The sequence below is a fragment of the Oreochromis aureus genome, linkage group 3 (genome assembly GCF_013358895.1).
Source record: "Oreochromis aureus strain Israel breed Guangdong linkage group 3, ZZ_aureus, whole genome shotgun sequence".
Classification (NCBI taxonomy): domain Eukaryota; kingdom Metazoa; phylum Chordata; class Actinopteri; order Cichliformes; family Cichlidae; genus Oreochromis; species Oreochromis aureus.
The window spans coordinates 106,683,974-106,701,592 of NC_052944.1; the positions used below are offsets into that span (position 1 = coordinate 106,683,974).

Consider the following 17,619-nt stretch of genomic DNA (forward strand, 5'->3'; position numbering starts at 1 on the left):
GCTGTAGAAAAGAAAATGCAAATGTTAGCCCTGTGCAGGTGTATACACACTTTGTCACACTTCGTTACCTCTGTGAGCAACACAAGGTAGTGAATAACATCCCTGATAGATGCACAGACACAGAAAGTGGCATTTAACAGGTTAAATCGTCATGCAACCTCGAACGTTGCTGTCATCTTTCTGCTCCTGTAAAAAGAAACACACATAGATTCATCTGCACCTTTGTCAGGTGGGGTTTAACTTCGCACAGTTGTGTTACATCAGTAAAGTCTTGTCAGCTTTCGTCAGCTTTTATTTTCTCTCACTCATTTTTCATTCATGCATTCATTCATTCTTTCTTTGCTGATAGTGGAACCTATCATGGCATTTAGTTTTCACTCTCAGCAAAATGATATCATTTCAAAAAGAAAAAGAAGAATTTAGATCGGATTACCTCGCTGAATCCTTTTTGGGCAGGGACCCTCTTTTTAATTGTCCCAGATAAGTGACTTTCTCCTGAGCCCATTTTAATGGATCTAGGCTTACTTACAACAAATTTTTTCGACTACATGTCGTATAGTGCTTCTGTTACAGATTATCATTTGGCTTGGAGAAATAATTTGCTGCTTTATAAGAAAGCCCTCCGCAAAACCAGATCATCTTACTATTCGTCACTGATTGAAGAAAATAAGAACAACCCCAGGTTTCTCTTCAGCACTGTAGCCAGGCTGACAAAAAGTCAGAGCACTGTTGAACCAGCAATCCCTTTAACGTTAACTAGTAATGACTTCATGAACTTCTTCACAAATAAAATTTTTATCATTAGAGAAAAAATGACCAATAATCATCCCTCGGATGTAATATTATCTACAGCTACTTTTAGTACTATCGATGTTAAGTTAGACTCTTTTTCTCCAATTGATCTTTCTGAGTTAACTTCAATAATTAATTCCTCCAAACCATCAACGTGTCTTTTAGACCCCATTCCTACAAAACTGCTCAAAGAAGTCCTGCCATTAATTAATTCTTTAAATATGTTCAACCTCTCTCTAATATTCGGCTATGTACCACAGGCCTTCAAGCTGGCTGTAGTTAAACCTTTACTCAAAAAGCCATCTCTAGACCCAGCAGTCTTAGCTAATTATAGGCCAATCTCCAACCTTCCTTTCATATCAAAAATCCTTGAAGGAGTAGTTGTCAAACAGCTAACAGATCATCTGCTGAGGAATGGCTTATTTGAAGAGTTTCAGTCAGGTTTCAGAGCTCATCACAGCACAGAAACAGCTTTAGTGAAGGTTACAAATGATCTTCTTATGGCCTCTGACAGTGGACTCATCTCTGTGCTTGTCCTGCTAGACCTTAGCGCACCATTCGATACTGTTGACCATTAGAGCGATTAGAACATGCTGTAGGTATTACAGGTACTGCGCTGCAGTGGTTTGTATCATATCTATCTAATAGACTCCAATTTGTACATGTAAATGGACAGTCCTCTTCACCCACTAAGGTCAATTATAGAGTCCCACAGGGTTCAGTGCTAGGACCAATTCTGTTTACATTATACATGCTTCCCCTAGGCAGCATCATTAGAAGACTTAGAAGACATAAACTTTCACTGCTATGCAGATGAGACACAGCTCTATCTATCCATGAAGCCAGAAAACACACACCAATTAGTTAAACTGCAGGAATCTGGATGTGGATGGCTGCTAACTTTCTACTTCTTAATTCAGATAAAACTGAGGTTATTGTACTCGGCCCTGAAAATCTTAGAAATATGGTATCTAAGCAGATCCTTACTCTGGATGGCATTACCTTGGCCTCAAGTAATGCTGTGAGGAACCTTGGAGTCATTTTTGACCAGGACATGTCCTTCAACGCACATATTAAGCAAATATGTAAGACTGCTTTCTTCCATTTGCGCAACATCTCTAAAATTAGAAATATCCTGTCTCAGAGTGATGCTGAAAAACTAGTTCATGCGTTTATTACTTCCAGGCTGGACTACTGTAATTCACTATTATCAGGATGTCCTAAAAACTCCCTGAAAAGTCTTCAGCTAATCCAAAATGCTGCAGCAAGAGTACTGACAGGGACTAGAAAGAGAGAGCAGATTTCTCCTGTTTTGGCTTCCCTACTTCTTTCTCATTTGGCTCTCAGCGAAGGCGGTCGCACTTTTTCTCCTCTCCTCCTTCCCCTATCTTCCCTGCTTAGCCGCTTATGTCCTTGTCTTGTCTCGTGTTTTTCTTCTTACTTCCCTGGAACACTCTCTCACAGTCTGTGTCTAAAACCTAAAGAGAACTATGGATTTGATCAACTGGTCTCTGAATGCTATTGACACCCTCTTCTCAATGAGAAGTTTGGGCTCGGGAGAGCCTGAGTGCCCTGGAGGGACTTTCCCTGCTGGATACACGATGGACGGGTGGCAGAAATGGAGGGTCGTGTGCCTGGCGGGACTGTCGATCGAGGACGCTGAAGATATCTACCTATTCGGAACCATGATAACAGGGTTCTTGCTGATCGGAGCTGGCTTGGCCCTGGCTTATCGGAGAATTAAGACAGCGGAACCGGCTGCTCAAACCCCCACCAAGCTGCCTGCTGAGATTGGATTGACTGGACGAGGCGCGGCTTCTCAGAAAGGGCTCACAGACGGGGACATGGTCAAGAGCTTGGAGGCTATTGCGGCTGCAGTGAATACTCAGAATAACATCTCTGAGCGGATACTGGGATACATCAGGGAGGAATCAGCTCAAATCAACAACTATGGGCGAAAGCTGGAAAACATCACGGATCAGTTGGCTGCGGTCGCGAGGTCTCAGAATCTGCTCTGTGAGCAAAAGATTGACAAGACCACGGAATTGAAGGTAAACAACATCATGGAGAAACTGACAGCTATCCAACGGGAGATGGAGAGATCAGTGTCGGAGTGCCAAAACAAAAACGGCTCGAAATTCTCTTGAGCTGTTGGAAAGAAATCGCCATCTTAATGCGGCTACCCCCTCCGGCGCCAGCTGTGGGCTCAAGGCTGGAGCCGATCAAAACAATCCCAGATAACGAGTGTGTTTAGACTGTTCCTCCCTATTCCATGCAAGGCCACCTGGGTTGGCTGGAAGACTGTTTACTTAGCCTGGCAGGGGGAAGGACACTGTCTCCGCTGAACTATGGACACGCACACACATACACTTACACTGATAAGCACTCACTGTCCCCCCTCCCCTTCCAACGCCTTCGATGCTTGATTCCTCTTGGGGAACACGAGGCGGGTCTGGGCCCGCGCTGGAGAGTCGGCGCAGTGGCAGGATGGCTGCTGTGTTGCCCAGGATTACTCATCACCCCCTACCCCACCCTGTTGCTGGTCACGTGCTGTATATTGTTGTACTGTGGACATTTATGTGCTTTTCTGTGCAGAGGAGTTTTTTTTGTTTCCTGTTCTCATGCTGTCCTTTATAGCCCAGCATGAGAACAGGTCTCTTTTTTTCCTCTTGTACTTTCCCACTGTAGTGTGTATTTCTGTGGTTTTCTGTAACGCAACCGTTCTCTGACTTGTATCCCCATGTGATGTCTGTATTATGTGTGTATGGTCGGGGGCGGGTTCATTCCACTGCAGGGCATGCCATTGCATGTGGCGAATAAAATTTGAACTTGAACTTCATTGGCTTCCTGATAAATCTAGAATTGAATTCAAAATCCTGCTCCTTACATACAAGGTCTTAAATAATCAGGCCCCATCTTATCTTAATGACCTTGTAGTACCATATCACCCTATTAGAGCACTTTGCTCTCGCTCTGCAGGCCAACTTGTTGTTCCTAGAGTATTTAAAAGTAGAATGGGAGGGAGAGCCTTCAGTTTTCAGGCCCCTCTTCTGTGGAACCAGCTTCCAGTTTGGATTCGGGAGACAGACACTATCTCTACTTTCAAGATTAGGCTTAAAACTTTCCTTTTTGCTAAAGCATATAGTTAGGGCTGGACCAGGTGATCCTGAATCCTCCCTTAGTTATGCTGCAATAGACGTAGGCTGCCGGGGATTCCCATGATGCATTGAGTTTTTCCTTTCCAGTCACCTTTTTCACTCACTATGTGTTAATAGACCTCTCTGCATCGAATCATATCAAGTCAAGTCAAGTCAAGTCAAGTCAAGTTGGCTTTATTGTCACTTCAACCATATACAGTTAGTACACAGTGAAACGAAACAACGTTCCTCCAGGACCAAGGTGCTACATGCAACATAAATTTACAACATAAATTAACACAAAACACTAAACTAGCTAACTAGGAGGCCTATTTAGCTGGCTAGCAGAGACAAGACAGACTGACCTATGGGCAGAAATCTATGCCATCAGAAACTGAATTTGAATAAGTTAAATTTGAATTTGAATTGCTCAGATTGAATCTGAATTGTAACTTGAATAAATGCTTTTGAAAACTGAATTTGAATTACTCTAATTTGAAATTGAATTTATGGTTTGAAAATGAATTCATTTGCTTTGAAACTGCATTTTATCCTTTAAAAATTCAGCTCTCGAATAATTTCAGTTTCACTCTCACCATTCAGTTTTAGTTCTACAATTCAATTTCAGTTCCAAAATTCAGTTTTTTGGAACTTACATCCGGTTCCGGTTCAAGCGCAGATTAATAGAACTACATTTTGCCAGTGGACCGAAAGTGTTACTGACGGGAATATACAGCATCTTGAGCTGAATTAAGACTTCAGAAGTCATTCGTCATGTCGAATGACCAGCGGATAAACTCTCAGGTTGGTAATAAATGTATTACATGTATAAGAATAAGCGTCATGTTAACAAATGATAGCTGTACAGTAACGTTTATGCTTATTGTAGCTGCTAGCTAAAAACGCTAATTTAGCCTAGTTTGTCCTAGATTCAGCTTTGACAAATATGATCGACTGTTTCTAGTACAATTCCAAAGTTGTCATCTTGTACCCTCTCAGAGCCCTGTATGCTTGCAGAGACCCCTACAGTAGGGAAACATGCAAAACGCTGTCCAAACCTTTGTATTTTAGCTTTATTTATGTCTTACACAGCATCCCAACTCTTTAGCTAACTTAATAACTTTAGCTAACGTGAATAGTTAGTCTAATTCATTAGTGCAGCATTACTGGATCACCTCCGTTTGAAGTGATATGATATGTGACTATCACTGTGTTTAACTATCATAATAATTCTTAGGGTACTGAGTGCATGCTTAATTAGTTGTTTTTTTTAAAAACATACTGCTCCATTGCTATGTTTGACAGGCTGAAGTTGTCGGGTCACCTCCTAAATCAACCATCTTTTACAGGTGTTTTTGTGCCAGAAATGGAGTGTCCACTGAAGACTGAAGATACTGAATCTCTACGCCGTGCCATTGATCCCTCTTGTGCCTTCATCTAGACAAGAGACATCAACTTAACCACTCTCACATGCTCTGTACCTACATCACCTTCCCTGACAGTCGTAGCTTGGCTCATCTGAGGGTGAAATTATAAGAATGTGTTATTTTGCAAAGTGCTCTCTAGGGTTCCTAAATAAAATATGGCATTGAGGTCATTTCTTTTGAATTAATCCCTTCTTCTGAAATATAAAAACCTCTCCTGGTTTTAATGACACTTTGGATTTCCTTACTTTCTGTTCCACTCCCAACCCCAAACAGATGCTGACACAGTAACATGGAAGAGGGAAAGAAGTTGGAAAGGACTACTATAAATAAACCTAATGCCTAAAATGAAAAATGTAAAATAAGAACAATAATAATAATAAAGATAAAAGATGAAGTAACAAGTTTTTAGTTCTTTGTTTATTCCAAATGATCATCCAGATGTCTGTGACATGTGATGACAAACACAATAATGGAAGGCCTTTGTCATCACATGCTTAAACTCTATATTTTTGCATATGCTGAACAGGCAGTCAGACATGCTGTAACTGTGGGGTAGAAAACTGCATGAACACCATACGGCAGGGGTCTCAAACTCCAGTCCTCGAGTGCCGCTGTCCTACAACTTTTCCATGTGTCCCTGTTGCAACACACCTAGTAGGTCATTAGCAAGAGTATAGAACTTGAATGCATGCTGAGTTGGCAATTCAGCCATTTGATTCAGGTTACAGCAGCTCATGAGTGAATGAACATGGTGCAATAAAAGTATTTTAGAAGTATATGTTTCCAAATACATATATTTACTTAAATTTACTTGAGTAGTTAGGGGTTAGGGGCTGCCACCTCAGCATGCAGTCAAGTTCTATACTCTTGCTAATGACCTACTAATAGTATTCAGGTGTGTTGCACCAGGGACAAATGGAAAAGTTGCATGACACCAGCCCTCGAGGACTGGAGTTTGAGACCCCTGTCATATGGAATATGACAGGTGTGGTTGAACTGCATGAAGACTCTGAAGTTTCTCTTCACTCCTGGCAGGACAGGAATGTGGCCTTGTCCTGTGAGCCACCGTAAGGATGTACTTGGAGTAGAACTGGACTGTCACCGGCCTCAGGCTCTTTACCTTTTCAAAGACAAAGCAGTCATTTAGATAAAATATTAGATATTATTTACCTGTAAATGCACAAAGAGAATTTAGAAATGTAATTATTGTCAAGAGTGAACAAGCACTGATAGTGTAATCTACAGCTGTGGCCAAACGTTTAGAGAATGAGAAGTGTTGTTTATTTACAAAGTTTGCTGTTTCAGTGATAGTTGTATATCATATTATATCACTTCAAACAGAGGTGATCCAGTAATGCTGCACTAATGAATTAGACTAACTGTTCACTTTAGCTAAAGTTATTAAGTTAGCTAAAGAGTTGGGACGCTGTGTAAGACATAAATAAAGCTAAAATACAAAGGTTTGGACAGCGTTTTGCATGTTTCCCTACTGTAGGAGTCTCTGCAAGCATACAGGGCTCTGAGAGGGTACAAGATGACAACTTTGGATTTCTACTAGAAACAGTCGATCATATTTGTCAAAGCTGAATCCAGGACAAACTAGGCTAAATTAGCGTTTTTAGCTAGCAGCTACAATAAGCATAAAAGTTACTGTACAGCTATCAATTGTTAACATGACGCTTGTTCTTATACATGTAATACATTTATTACCAACCTGAGAGTTTATCCACTGGTCATTCGACATGACGAATGACTTCTGAAGTCTTAATTCAGCTCAAGACGCTGTAGATTCCCGTCAGTAACACTTTCAGTCCGCTGGCAAAATGTAGTTCTATTAATCTGCGCTTGAACCGGAACCGGATGTAAGTTCCAAAAAACTGAATTTTAGAACTGAAACTGAATGGTGAGAGTGAAACTGAAATTATTCGAGAGCTGAATTTTTAAAGGATAAAATGCAGTTTCAAAGCAAATGAATTCATTTTCAAACCATAAATTCAATTTCAAATTAGAGTAATTCAAATTCAGTTTTCAAAAGCATTTATTCAAGTTACAATTCAGATTCAATCTGAGCAATTCAAATTCAAATTTAACTTATTCAAATTCAGTTTCTGATGGCACAGATTTCTGCCCATACTGACCTAACATAAATTACAACATAAATTAACAAAAACTAACTAACTATCTAGGGAAGACTTTTTTTTTTGTTAACAGACAGCAGACAACAAAGTGCATGTGCAAATGTGCAAACAAAAGCAACAAAGTGACAGTGTGACAAAAAAAACACAACGTAACATAACAATAAGGTTTTGTGGTGATGAGTTGAGGTAGTGGAGGAACAGTAAAAATTCCTTAGTGTAGCAGCAAAAATTAGGAAGTAAAGAAGTTAGTGCAAAAAGTCCAGTAATAATATTGTGCAAAAGATCATTTACAAGTTGGTGTGTACGATAGTTTGGTGGTGTAGGTAAGTGTGTTTGCACTTGTGTCATATCTGTTATTAAGCTCTGTCCCTCTTCCACAGCATGTCTTTATCCTGTTTTCCGTCTCTCACCCCAACCGGTCGCAGCAGATGGCCCCGCCCCTCCCTGAGCCTGGTTCTGCCGGAGGTTTCTTCCTGTTAAAAGGGAGTTTTTCCTTCCCACTGTCACCAAAGTGCTTGCTCATATGGGGTCATATGATTGTTGGGGCTTTCTCTGTATCTATTATTGTGCAATCTACTGTACAATTTAAAGCGCCTTGATGCAACTTTTGTTGGGATTTGGCGCTATATAAATAAAATTGAATTGAATTAAACACTGCATTTCATCTCCGAGGAAGTTATCCCAGAGAGAAGTAAAGCAAGTGTGTAAGTTCATCTCTGAATGTTTGTAAAGTTACCAGCTGTCAGCTAGCTAGAAAAATATCCTGGTGTGGGAAGTAATATTAAATATAAATTCTAACAACAGCTTATCAAGATTAAATGTGCTACAAATATCTGGCTGGTATCCCCTCTAGTTATCCTTCAAAGAATTCTCATTGCATCATTATATGCAATGTGCAGCTTCTGCGTGCTACATTGTTTGTAGGATGACCACAAGGGGGTAGCATATAGCAGTGTCCAATACGCTTTAAACAAAGCCACTTTAACTGGAAGTGAACAAAAGCTGAATTTGCATGCAATAGTATTTGCCTGCACATAGAGCTTACACCGCTGTCTGTATATGTTATCATTTATTTGATCAGTAATAAAGTGACTGAGGTATTTCACCTTTTTATGAATGATAGGTTCTTGTGCTTAAACCTATTCGCTGGAACGTTAAAGGCAATGTAATAACACAGCAAGCAAGACACGAAGTAGGCAAAGTTCTTTGGGTTACTCATGCATGAGGGAGGCCTGCCTGGAGCCAAGTGTCGTTCCACCTACTTGACCTCCATCAGACTCTCAGCCAGGTTCCCCATAGCACTCCTTTTATTGAGGTTACTTGAATATGCATGGGGGTCATTAACATATGATGTATACATACACACAAAGGGTACCTTGCCTGTGGTTTTGCAAAGTGTGTGTGTGTGTGTGTGTGTGTGTGTGTGTGTGTGTGTGTGTGTGTGTGTGAATTGCTGACCAAAAAGGGTCACACAGCAGGAACAACATCCTAGGTCATAAAGAGGGTAACCTCCCCACACCCAATCTATGGTTCACCTAGATAACACAGTGAAGCCATACAAAGGGCAGGAAGTTTTACCACATCAAACAGACCTTCACAAGGATGTTGCCTGTGATAAAACACTACAGCCCCCCACTCAGAACCTCGAGAATCTGGGGAGGGGAGAACAAAAGAATTCCTTTCAACACACAGTTAAAGTACAAATGGTAAGAATAAAAATGACAAACATTTAACAATTCACTCTAACATTTCCCTCCTGTTTTGTGATTTTTATGCTCCAAATTATTCCTATGTAGTATATTCTCAGTAATGCACCTCTTGCTTAACATTTTCAGTGCAGGCGTCATTCATACACAGGCCTCTGTCATGTCATTCATTTCAGTCATTTCATATTGTTGTAAAAGTACATAATTAACAAATGTATCAGAAATCATTTTAGTTAACAGTGATCTTATACATGGTAAAATGCATCCTATACATAAGCAAACAAATGAATTGTTACTTTAATAGTTAAAATAAGAAAGCAACACTTCAAAAACACTCCAGCTTGGTGGTGCTCCTCCGCAAGACATGTAAAGAGCATGTCTCTCTGTAGAGTGGTTTAAGCTCTATAGGGCGTCATAATTGTCTCTTCCAGATGTTCCCATCACTGTTCATAGGACCAGAGTCCAAATGTATGTAGAATAAACAGTCAAACATACCAGGTGGTTTTATTGCTTGTCAACATGGGTCTCATCTTCAAAGCTGCAGACCTCGTCAACACTTTAGTTTTATGGCCTCTCTGCCAACCCCCATCACCTCACTTCAGGCCTCCGTCCTGTGGGGGATATTTATGACTCCTCCATTGTCCATCCTCTGCAGGAAAAATCCTCTGTGGAAAGGGTGCTGGATCCAGTTATCTTACTGCTGCTATGATCCCAGCAGTCTTCAGTGTGCCATCGTATGCACAGTACAGTGACACAGCATTAGGTGATGTTCATAGGAAACTGCTATCATCACCACCATAGCTTCTGGTTCCTGTGCTTCTCACAGAATCATGATGCCATCCTTGGACTCCTTCTGCGCTGTCGATTGAGCTTGGCACGCTCCCCTCATCCTTCAGGTGCCCATCTGTCGTCCACAATCTCTTCTGTTGGCCTCTGAAAAGCCCCCTTGGCACAGCTCTCACTCCAACGCAGCTTCGTGGTCCTTGCTGTGGCTCCGAAGTCTGATCTCATGATGGGCCCCAAACAGCTCGACCTTTGACCTCAACCACTGCCTGGACTGTCAGCTCTGCCTGGAATGGGTTCTTGCTTCTCACTGGGCCTCTGAAGATTTCTCAGGAGGTTCCTTTCAGCAATACTCTAACTGCTGCACCTGTATTTCCTTGCTAGGAGGAGAAACTCCTAAAGCATGTCAATCATCATCAAACCACATTCTTTAGTTCAGTGAGCTTCATCTATGGACCATCAAAGCCTCATCTGAACATAGATGCACCACTTTACATAAGTTTAATACCCGTAAATGAACTGTTAATCACACAAAAATCATAAAAACATAGTTTAGAAAACATAAAAAGATAGTTTCATGTAACTCTATAATTCTGGACCCCTCCCTTGACGCATGGACACTCCCATGAGTCAACTCATCAAACCAGATTCCTGTCTAAAAGAAAAGGTTAGCTAGATCATGTCCCAGGCAACATCAGGGCATCTCCTCTGGAGCAGCTCCGTAACCCTGCAATAAAGACGTTAGTGTGTTTTGCACAGTAAGTCTGTTCAAAACCTGGCTCCGCCTGGAGCCTGCACACACACCATCATGGCCTGGAAAACAAGATCTGGAAGTAAAATCAACCTTCACACTTATAAACAATTGAATCTTTAGAGTAATAAAGCACTCAGCATCAGCAGGACAAGTATCATGTGCAGGTTTTCTCAAATCAGTAAACTACAATTATCGGCATAATTCGCCCCAAACATGGATCATCCCATGTACTCAGTTAACATTAATGTAATCGGTGACTTCCCTTAAGCAAAGTCACTCCATGTATTTAACACTAGGAGCTCAGTAGTGGCCAGCTAACGAGCCCCATATTAAACTATTCCATAAACACTGCATCTCTTAGTTGCTTTCTCATGTTACTTGTCCGTCTCTGCTGAATCCTCTACATGCACTCTTAGGAAAACAAACATTAGCAACACACATGGATAATCCTGGTGATCAGGCACAAATTGACAGGTTCCAGAGGTGCTACAAAAAGACCATAAAGTTAGCCATCCATAGCTGTGGAAAGAAGTGACACTAGTTTCAACACCGGGAATGTCTCACATGTTATTCATATCATCAACGTAACCTTTACATTTCCCCAACAACACAGTGTAACAGCATCACCAACTCATAACCTGTAAACACAGTTTTCTTCACACATAAACCCAGAAATCCTGTTGTAGAAAACATCAACCAGCTGTCCTGGTATAAATCACATGATCAAATCACACGAAGAACTGTAATGCTGTAGAAAAGTTAGCGCTGCGCAGGTGTATACACACTTTCTCACAGTTACCTCTGTGAGCAACACAAGGTAGTGAATAACACCCCTGGTAGATGCACAGACACAGAAAGTGGCATTTAAAAGGTTAAATCGGTATGGTTAAAGCTCACGCAACCTCAAATGTTGCTGTCCTCTTTCTGCTCCTGTAAAAGAAACACACATAGATTCATCTGCACCTTTGTCAGGTGGGGTTAACTTCGCACAGTGATGTCAGTCAGTCTGTCAGCTTCTGTCCGCTTTTACCAGTCAGTCAGTTTTATTTTCTCTCACTCATTCATTCATTCATTCATTCTTTCTTTGCTGACAGTGGAAATTATTGTCGCATTTTCACTTCCACTTCTCAGCAAAATGACGTCATTCAAAAAAAGAAAAGAAGAACTTTTAGATCGGATTATCTCGCTGAATCCTTTTTGGGCAGGGACTCATTTTCTAATTGTCCCAGATAAGTGACTTTCTCCTGAGCCCATTTTAATGTGGAGAAACTCACTTGCAACAATTTTTCTCGACGACGTGTCGTATAGCGCCCGTTCTAATCGTGCAGATCTGCTCAAACAGAGATTATCAATAAAACTTTCAGTGCACTGTGAAAGTATCAAAATAAAAAGGCCTCGTTAAGTCATGACACATGCTCCTCATCTCAGGAGGGTAAATCATACCATTAGCATGGTTTATCATACCATCATACTAATTGGCAGGCTCAACTTCACAACAAAAGAAAAATCATCAGCTAGATTAATTCAAAACCAACCATCAGCCGCACAACACACAACATAAGCCTCATGTCTCATTAGCTATGAATTTTAATCCCTCGGACTGTCCTTTTTCCCCATCATCATAAACATGTGACATGTTGTCATGGATTTCAAAAACGTTTGTTCTTATGTATTCAAAGTTTTGTATTTGGATGCAGGATTCACTCGCACATCACAACAGGAAACTCAGTGTTTTAGAGTCTCCACTCTAACAAACTCCAACACATCCCATTCACTTGTGCTAGAATTCAGTCACCTTTCCTTAATTTAAGAACCATCAACCAATTTGCATATCAGCTATTAACCCACTAAGATGACAGGACAACAGAAATGCATGTTCAAAATATTATCACAAAATAGAATTTTCCTCATACAGTAAATTACTTGTGCTGCATCAGTCAGGCAGAAAGCATCTCCCAGTTTACTATATTAACAACTAAATTTATTGTCTGATCACTGGTTGGTCAAACCAGAATCCTTTTTTTTTTTCCCACAAAAGTTAAACTGTTGTCCTGCAACATAGTTAGTTAATTGTCAGCATTGGATAAATTCAGCATTTGATAACAAGTGTCTGTTAAATTTACACTATTTTAGCACTGATGAGAGATAACAAGCTGATTTTCATTGCATGTGTGTGTTTGTTATTAGGCAGGTTTAATCAATGTGTCTGAGCTACATCTCCAGCAGGGCATGTTCTTAAAGCTGCCTTTCCTACACACTTCTCTGCTATTATTTGATCATCATTTTGTAACCAATGTGCTATGAGTCCACTGGTCTTTGCATCACTTCTCATCACACGAAGTGACTTGGACAAGATGGTAAACAGACTCACATGCTTAAGATGTTGTCTAATCTTCATGGGCTCTCTTGGGTTTGTGTTAGTAGGGTTAATGCATGTTCTGCTTGTGTGTGTGATTTTGTATATGTTTCTTTTTTCGCAGTGTTTCAGATTCCTTCACAATCTTCCACTTAAGCAGTCAGTTCTCTTTTCCCCAGGTTTACTAACCCAAATTTTGATTTCCCACATTAAACAACAGCTTTCCTCTGTGTCCTTACTTACTCTCACTCTGTTGTCCTCTCCCACTTCAACAGTCCAATAGCCGGCAGTTCTTCTTCAGCTTTGTCCTGTGTTCCACTGTCTCTTCTTGCCATCTTGCTCCGAAAGTGGCAAATGTCAAACTCCAACAGTCTCCTCAGTTCTCCTCAAACGTCCTTTTCACAAGCACAGTGACTTTGCAGCTTGTTGGAAACACAGTGTCATTCATCCAATCAGTCAGGATGATGGGTTTGCTTTTCTTCTCCACTGCTGTTTGTCCACACTGCTGCTGCTTGCTGGGACTCTTTGCTCAGGACTTTGCTGCTGTCTCTTTATCTGCCATGTTATTGCTCTTGGAACTGCATTCCTTGTCTTCAGGGAGGAGTGAGAGCTCACTTGTGAGGATGAGGGACACATGGAGCTGTAAATAAGTTAGCCAGAAATTGGCCTGAATGTTTCCAATGATGTTAAACTATAACTTTTGTCCGACCGCTGCATATGGGAAATTGATCCGGGTCTGCTCCTCACCTGCAAGTGACACACTGAGACATTTTGATCATTATTCTCACTGCTTAACCAACACACAGAACTCTCCTTTCTTAAAAGCAGAAAATGAGATTGTAGTTGTTCTTGGCTAATAAACACAAAACCTCTTTCCTATTATTTTCCATCTACAATGTAGATTTTGTCTCTGTTTTACTCTTTTTTCCTTATAACTGGTGACCTGCAGAATCACCGGTCTCACAATTTGTGACAATTACATTTACACAGCGCACACACACACTGCGACGTCAGGCACATTCACACTCACTTTTTTCATCTGCATAAATAAAACATATGGCTGATGATATGTGCCATGGTGATCCATAAGTATGATCACAAGTTTATTTAATTATTTTTCAACCCAACAAAACAAATAAACAAGAACATGATGCTGATGCTATGAACACTCTACACACATGAGTCAAGATCCAGGAAAACTGCTGCGCATCTGAAAGACGAAGCTGAACTCACGGATACGCTACATACTCGAGTTATCATAGTTCTGTTTGTCTTTCTTTGATGAGTTCTCAGCCAGCTCCTGATCTGATAACGTGTAGCTTGCTCATCAGCTCAGAAGAGACCGCAACGCAACCTCACACAGTGGTTGCGTGCTTTGCCCACAGTGGCAAAGACTTGGATAGTCGCACACAGTGACTACACGCTTTATCGCACACAGTGATAAAGACTTTCAACGCAACCTCACACAGTGGTTGCGCGCTTCGCCGCACACAGTGGCAAAGACTTACATTTTCATATTCAACTCAGCTTCTCCATCATGTAGTTTTCAGCTGTTTCACACAGGGTTCAGCATACTAGTTGTTTTCACAGGTGTGCTCTATATCTCACAATGGCTCATATTAGGATGACAGTTTTCAAACAGGTCAAGTGCCTCTATGCACGTAATTAGGTAAAATATTTACCTATTTTACTTCATCTCATATGTCATTGTACTGAATTTGAGCAACCTTAAGCTTAATGTAGATTACTTCTAACAACTGGTTAAAGTAATGGTCTGGAGCACAGGCTGTTGTTGATCAGGGAAATCATCTAAACATTTTGTGTCAGCACGGGGTGGGGGAACGCCATTCACCAGAGCATAGCTTAACTGCTGCTGATGTGGGCTGGCCTTCTCCACACGCTCTTCAAGGCTGCTGTTTTCCTGAAAACTTCTAACATTTGAGATTCTCCCGTGACTAGTTTACGCTCATGACAGTTATGAGAATATAAATACCTCGCACTGTTGGGAGTAAATTCTTGCAAAAATGTGTCATCTCCCTGTGAGGCAGTCTTACTTGCTCGGGAACCCATGATAACAACAACCGTGTCACAGACCATGCCTGCTCCGCAGCATTCACACAAACACAACAAATATCCTCGCTCACAAACAACAAAAATTAGGCCTATTTTCTCAACGCAGTCTCACGCAGTGGCTGCGCGCTTTGCCGCACTCAGTGGCAAAGACTTACATAACAGTGATCACGCGCTTTAACGCACACAGTGATGAAGACTTTCAACGCAACCGCACACAGTGGATGCGTGCTTTGCCGCACACAGTGGCAAAGACTTGAAACTTACTCGGTGTTGCTTAGCGTGTAATATCAGCCTCGAATCCCGCCGATCGTCATTCATCGAGGAGGAAAGACAGACAGCTAATCCACAGGAACTTCCTGGCTGACGTCGGTCTTTCAGCGTGTCTCCTCTCCCCTCGGTGAATGTCGACTCCAGGGATCCGGCTCAAGAAGGACCAATTAATGATAGGTTCTTGTGCTTAAACCTATTCGCTGGAACGTTAAAGGCAATGTAATAACACAGCAAGCAAGACACGAAGTAGGCAAAGTTCTTTGGGTTACTCATGCATGAGGGAGGCCTGCCTGGAGCCAAGTGTCGTTCCACCTACTTGACCTCCATCAGACTCTCAGCCAGGTTCCCCATAGCACTCCTTTTATTGAGGTTACTTGAATATGCATGGGGGTCATTAACATATGATGTATACATACACACAAAGGGTACCTTGCCTGTGGTTTTGCAAAGTGTGTGTGTGTGTGTGTGTGTGTGTGTGTGTGTGTGTGTGTGTGTGAATTGCTGACCAAAAAGGGTCACACAGCAGGAACAACATCCTAGGTCATAAAGAGGGTAACCTCCCCACACCCAATCTATGGTTCACCTAGATAACACAGTGAAGCCATACAAAGGGCAGGAAGTTTTACCACATCAAACAGACCTTCACAAGGATGTTGCCTGTGATAAAACACTACAGCCCCCCACTCAGAACCTCGAGAATCTGGGGAGGGGAGAACAAAAGAATTCCTTTCAACACACAGTTAAAGTACAAATGGTAAGAATAAAAATGACAAACATTTAACAATTCACTCTAACAATGAACTTCAAGGTAGGGGTGGGCGATATAAACAATATACGATAGAAACGATATAGATTTGGCCAACGATAGAGATAGCGCATGTTGATGATGTCATCAAGCTGCACCTGTTTTGGTCGAAAGTATTGCAGCGGCTACAACCATTATCATCTTTAAATTATGTTCTCCTGACTGAAGTTTGGCCCGTGTATAGCATCCTGCTATACGATTGCATTTGTCCCTTCCCACCAGAATCCCTCATGTTAACTTTTATCAAGTGGAAAAAAGTTGCTGTTCATCCACCAGCTTCACTGTGCTAATGTTATGCTAACATAGCTGTGTCGCTAGCAATCACGAAGCACAACATTATATACCAGGTAGTCCAACTCCGGTAACCATGCAAACGTCACTGCTGTTTAGTTTCCTGTTTTCATTTATGTTGGAAGTGATAGCAGAGCTGTACGTTTGAATTAGTTTCAAAAATCTCTCTGTCAGAATATGGTATGTCATGTTTAGGTATAAACCAGCGAGCTAACTTCCTGTTAACTTATAACTCCGTTAAATTTAATAAATTCTGTTTTTATGGATGCCTGGATGTTAAACTTAATTGTTACACCTGATAAAGCAGCAACGCTGATGATTTAATTAAAGATGAAAGAATTTAGACTGTTTTTAACTCTCAGTGTTTGTTTGACTTTGGGACCTGAACTGAACGGAGTTTTGACCCAGATTACTCCTCACTACGGCAGCCGTAATGCTCTGACAATCCATCAAGCAGTCCATCAGCAGGCTTACCAAAGTTGTACTAAAACATTTTTAAACAGATTTCTACACACCCAAATCGGTTCAAGGTCAGTTAGCACAGCTAATTCATACACTCTCGATTTTTGAGAAAATTAAAGGATTTTAAGTGTGCCTTATAGTGTGGAAAATATGTTATACAGAAGAAAAGAATATATCGTGATATATATCGTTATCGCATGTGCTTCAAATTATATTGTGATATGAATTTTAGGCCATATCGCCCAGCCCTACTTCAAGGGTTTTTTGGGGTCAGTGTAAACAAAGGGAAATTTACCTGTTTGGTTATCAGATAACTATGAATGGCTTCATATACTTCATGTGTCCTTATTGTGTCATTACTCATGTCAGAATTGTCACTTTTCATACAGTAAAAGAACGCACTGTAATGCTCTCCTGACAGGGTTTTGTAGGCGGACTCAGGCGCAGACCTTGGCAAAAGCTGACAGTGCGTTTATTTACAGTGATTTGGCAAGGTGATAATATACACAAAGTGTTTGAGAGAGGTGTCTGGGTCCGAGGGGAAGGGGAAGAGTCCGAAAACACACTCCACTCTCTCAGCAATGATCTCCTTTTCCTCCAACGCTCAATCCCTCTCTCGCTCACT

The 17,619-nt window shown here is 41.2% G+C and overlaps 1 protein-coding gene across 1 annotated transcript in view; it reads right to left on the reverse strand.

Moving 5' to 3' along the window:
* Positions 1–17,619, reverse strand: part of LOC120438625 — a 335,811-nt gene that overhangs the window by 196,904 nt on the left and 121,288 nt on the right. The gene's annotated exons all lie outside the window — the stretch shown is intronic.